The sequence below is a fragment of the Rhagoletis zephyria genome, unplaced genomic scaffold (assembly GCF_001687245.7).
Source record: "Rhagoletis zephyria isolate East Lansing unplaced genomic scaffold, Rhagoletis_zephyria_1.1 Rzeph_scaffold_00042, whole genome shotgun sequence".
Classification (NCBI taxonomy): domain Eukaryota; kingdom Metazoa; phylum Arthropoda; class Insecta; order Diptera; family Tephritidae; genus Rhagoletis; species Rhagoletis zephyria.
The window spans coordinates 704827-710383 of record NW_016157126.1 but is presented as its reverse complement, the minus strand read 5'-3'; the positions used below and the strand labels follow the sequence as shown (position 1 = coordinate 710383).

Here is a 5557-nt window from a genome sequence, read left to right as displayed (position 1 = left end):
AAAAATCAATTTTAATTCTTTATAGTACTCGGATGGAACATGAGATGCTTTTTCACGTGGTGAAAAGCAGAAAATCCTAACTTGCTTAGAAGTGTACTAAAAATGTAGAGAAAGAAGAGTAAAAATACGACAAAATATAATTTATTGGTAATGAACAAAATACATTGAATTATAAGCTATAAAGACATGATTATACACTAGAAAAACGTATTATGGGCCAAAAATAATAATGCTGAGTAGTTTATGTATTTTTCTTTGTTGTCGTTTTCCTTGAGATCTTTTTACGTGTTGATCGTGAGGAAGATGGACCTGGTTCCTCGTCTTCATCATCATCGCTCTCTTCATAGTTTTCATCATCGTTTTTAACCGACTTCCAAAAAAGGAGGAGGTTATCAGTTCGTCGGAATATTTTTTTTTTATTTTTTTATTTTTTATGTATGTTACCGCATAACTTTGGACCACGTCAACCGATTTCGATAATTCGGAAAGGTAGTGTCTCAGAGGTGGTCCCATACTAATCTGGTTAAGATCCGATCAGCGGATCATGAGATATATATATATATATTTTTTTCATATGAGAGTTGAAGTCGGTTTTTTTTCTAGCTAAAAATTACTAGTCATCATCCTTTTCATGGAAATATTGTCCGTATACGGCACTGAACTCCTCATCAACACTCATGTTTCATTTCATGCGAAATGCGAAGACGATAATCAACAGAAACAGTAAACGTCACTTCTTCAGTGTTACTTTTTTAAATGTTCCACACTAGCAACTTACACGATGAACTATAATAATATTCCGACCAACAACAACACTTACTGGACCAACAACAACACTTACTGGACGTCCGGCGCGGAGAACAATTAACGAGATAATGAGAAACTGACGAAACGAGTTGCTTACTTTTAACAGCTTTTTCACAGAAAACTAGTTTTCGCACGTAAGCTCCCTTTTCGTAGACCAGGTCACAAATAGTTTATGACCTAGATACATTAAAATATTTTGTGCCTTATTAGATTTATAAAGATTATTTATGAAATCATTCTTGTTTCTTAATTCGTAGGTTGTACATCCCCTACATATACGATCTGATTCGTTAAGTACTTTGGTAAAAAATTATACTTCATCTTAAATACAAAAGTGCCGTGATTTCGCCGTTGTTACTGTGTTGTGCCTCGTTGGTTTGTTGGTGTAGCTTCTTCCCATCAAACACAGTTTCAAACGTTTGAAAAAAATTTATTTCTCAATTTGATATCAAATGCTTTTCTCAAAGGATTCTCAAATTGAAAACGAGGTTTACATTTTACATTTGAAATTCATTTGAGATTGATTTGAAGAAACGTGACAAGTGTCAAATGACGTAAAGGTGCGCAGTTAAATAAAAAATTGTAAGAATGAAATTAAATTCAATTAAAAAACACTGAATAGAAAAAAAATATTAAAAGAGCAAGCCCACAAATAGTGGATTTGATGTTTGCGCGGATTGAAGAAGCTGCAGCCCTTCAAGACGAATTTATTAGAAATTACTTTATCTTAATTGTTTCTACTGTTATGTATGAACTTCGTGAAGGAAAAATAAATATGAAATATACATTTTCTATAAAAAGTTTTATTTCCAAATTTGAGGTTCAATTGATAAATAACCTTTGAAATTGATTTGAGAGTTGACCATATTCTCAAATGGAGATCAAGCTACCCTTTTTATTGAGAAAGCTGTTACTTTCAAATCACTATCAAATCCTTTTCAAACGTTTGACATACGAGAAGGGCTTTGATTTCAAATCATTCTGAAATGTATATCAAACCTAATTGTTTGCTGAGTTGGTAGGAGTGGACGTTTGCGTAAGGCAAATTTCCCCTAAATATTTGGTCCTCACAGATTAATTCTTTGACCTTATAAGGAGCCAAAATATTGAGCTTGCTGCTTCTTTAGGTGGAAGTGACTAGCTTTCAATGTTCCTGCAATCTATCGTGTAGTTACACATGGGTTTGAACTCTTAATGTCTTTATTTTTCTTCCGTTGTTGTTGATGTTGTAGCGGCTTACTTAGCCCTACCTAGATATATAGATATGACATATAGGTTAGCACTGAGAAAAAGAGTTCTATTGTATTCTTAATTATTTACAGTACCTCATCCAATCCCAGAGTTCTTAAAAATTTCAAATGCCCTCTAGGGGTCAGCGATTGTATGAATAAAACATTTAACCAGAGCCAGATATCTCACCCGTCTTCTTGCCACCGGTGCAAGGTGACTTCTTAGTCTACATTGACCCGTCAAAATACGTGTTTATATCTTTGGGGAGGTTTATTATTACCCTGTACTAAGGCATCTGGTACCGGGATCGGGTTTATACCTTACTATAAGCACCTACCATAGGTATGTCTGCACAAGTTCATGTTACTTATCGTTCCGAAGTTATGGCTTATTAAAAATTCCACGCCTATGAAATGTACCACGCCCCTTTTTAAAACCTCATTTATGTATACCTTACTATAAGCACCTATGTACCATAGATATCTGCATACCAAGTTTCACGTTTATGTGACTTATGGTTCCGAAGTTATAGCTGATGAAAAATTCCACGCCTTTGGGATGTGCCACGCCCCCTTTTACAGACTCATTTATATATATACCTTACTAAAAGCACCTACCATAGATATGTCTGCATGCCAAATTTAAAATTCATGTGACCTATGGTTCCGAAGTTATAGCTGATTAAATACTTCACGCCTCTAGGAAGTGCCACGCCCCCTTTTCCGATTCCACCCATTTTTTCCCATGAGTATGGAATTAATTTCTCGACACCATGTTCCACAAATATTTTAAGAGATATATAACATGAAAATTTTAGTTAGTATGGGAGGTGCCATTTTTTTTTACGAAATTTGTCCGACTTGTATACAAGCTAATATTACTAAACATTTGTATATGTACAAATACTATATGTAAGTGTAAAGATGATCTCTTATTTTTTACTTTTTTGTAAAAATGACTGCGGTTGCAACATGAATGAATTTCAATTCCATAGTTTTTAGTTTATTCAGGCTGTAATTAGATTTTTAAACTGCTATAAAATAAAGACATTCATATTTCTTTGCTTAAAAACACAAATTTATTTTTGTTTCTAGTATTCGCACTAAAACAATACCACAATACTAGTTTGTTAGCATATTTTAATTATTGGTAATAACATCCCGAAATATCCCGGGATCCCGGGATTACCAATTTAAGATCCCGAAATCCCGGGATTCACAACATGGTCCAGGACTGGATGCGTTACCCTGTACCTTGTACGGTTGCAGTCTTCCAGTAAGCATTGTGCTAGGCCCGATCTCAAGAAAGCCTCAGGCCGTATGGAAGACGAGGCGCCCGTCGTTCTACCTATGTTCCCTGCCTATGTTCTATGTTCGTTCAACCCCTATGTGTCCTGGTACCCAAATAAGTCGGATGGTTTTGTGCTCCGCCAGGCTGTTAAGCTTGTCCATGCACTCAAGGATCAAGGAGGACTTTAGCTCAAATGGTATCAAGGCCTTCAGTGGCGCCTAGCTATACTCAATATTTGGATTTTTTCACTACGATAATTCCTTCGTGGGTTAATCTTTGCACACATTCTATTAGACCTCCGCCTGAAAGATGCTCGGATATGCTCTCATGGGCACCGGGAGCACCAGTCTTGGTCTGTAGATGCCTGCACCAATACCGTTGCAGCGTGCTAGCCTGTATACGTCCTTTCATAAATGTACTCCAAGGTGCCTTACTGCAAATCTCTACCTTGAGTTTTCTCTCAAAGACTACTGATTTGGGCGTATCATCTCTGGAAAGCAAAGCTAATAAAATTTGGGAGCCCAGCTTCTAACTGTTCCTCGATGGTAAGGTTTTGTCTCTGCCAAAGTTTGATATTGTGAAGTTTAGTAAAATACGCTTCGCTGCCTGTTATACGGTAAAATAAGCGGCTCAACCCCATGATGCATACACATGAAGCTTGATAAGAGATTGCATTACCGTAGATAAGGTAGTTCTCGAGACGTAACTATCGTGTTAAACATTCATCTCCAGATCTAAGGACTGCAGCCCCAAGTCTTGCCTGCCAGACCTAGGTAACCCCTAACTTGTTCAAAGTCAAAGACTGTAACTAATAAGTGAATATAAAATGAAATATTTATGGTAACTTAATTACAAATTTTATATTTTTATTTCGAAAAAAAGTATTTAAATGACTATACTTTTTCGATAATTTTTGTATACATAAAACTAGGGATGCAAACGATATATCGATATCGATGATTTTTTGGTCGATATTGATATGTTTATCGCGATGTTTTGAGAACATCGACGATATTTTTTTCGATACTACGATATTTATATTTGAACGAATTTTTTAAGTGTAAAACAATGTATAATAAGTTCCTACATTTTTAACGCTTAAAAGGATTTAGCAACCCAAGATCTGCCTATTTGTGTTTTATTAAAGTCTACGTATTTTTGTTTTCCTTTAAGTATTTATCTACGCAATGAACAAACTCGTTTATTTAAAATTATTTTATTTTAACCTTTAAAGAATAGAGAGTGATACTCCAAAGGAATATATCGTTACCTAAAGATGACAAGGAGTCATGTCCATGTATGTGTATGTATATGTGTATACTAGACAGATTACATAAAAAGGTAACATGTTAATAATCGGCGATGCCGATGCGGCGAGTACACGCTACTTAACTGTAAATTTAGCATCGCAGAATCGCCGCATCGTTGCCATCGCAAAGATAGTAACATGTTAGTAACACTCCTTTTTTTGTGAAACGTTGAGAGAGTAAGCAGAAAGAGTCCAAACTTTGGATTACGTACATATACAAAGCGAGAGCGTTCGTCAGCTGTGCTGGTCACTGTTCGGACTACTCAAATCAGACTTAGGAGTAAGTCACTCTTAAAATCGGGGAAAACTAAATTCCACATCGCATTCATACGTATCAAAAAATTTCCGAATTTTCCAAGTGCAAGTAATTAGAAAACTTCACTAATAAACCCTTTAACTGGAAAAGCGTCAAGAACTCTCTCTTGAAACCTTAGCTGAGTTGCATGAAATTGGAGATCATTTTAAGAATAATTTTTTACGTACTACTTATGCCAGTATGTAGTAAGAAGAGCAAAATTAAAATTAAATATATAAATCAAATAAAATTAAAAAAAAATAAATAAAATAAAATACAAAATAATATTTTTTTTGGCAATCGCTCCAACTGAGGATCGAACCTGGCACCCACAGACTTGTAGCACGGAACTCTCACTACTCGGCTACCACGGACGCGAAACTCGCTGGCTTTGTTTGCTTACTTGTACAAAAGACAACAGCTGACCGTTTCTACCAGTGTTGTCATCGAAAATTTCCCTGATCAGAGTTCTTCTTCTTTTTTGGCGCTGTAACCGCCTAAGCGATTTTGGCCGAGTTCAGCAAAGCACGCCAGTCGTTTCTCCTCTGTGCCAACTGACGCCAATTGGAAACGCCAAGTGAAGCCAAGTCCTTCTCCACCTGATCTTTCCATCGCAGTGGGGGCCT

At 36.0% G+C, this 5557-nt stretch overlaps 1 protein-coding gene and 1 long non-coding RNA gene across 3 annotated transcripts in view; both read left to right on the top strand.

Moving 5' to 3' along the window:
* Positions 1–5557, top strand: part of Gyf (GIGYF family protein Gyf) — a 262645-nt gene that overhangs the window by 18218 nt on the left and 238870 nt on the right. The gene's annotated exons all lie outside the window — the stretch shown is intronic.
* Positions 1542–5557, top strand: part of LOC108367259 (uncharacterized) — a 17655-nt gene continuing 13639 nt past the window's right edge. The window contains exons 1-2 of the long non-coding RNA XR_001848225.1: positions 1542–1554; positions 4129–4131. This is a non-coding gene — a long non-coding RNA (uncharacterized LOC108367259). The remainder of the gene's footprint in view (positions 1555–4128; positions 4132–5557) is intronic.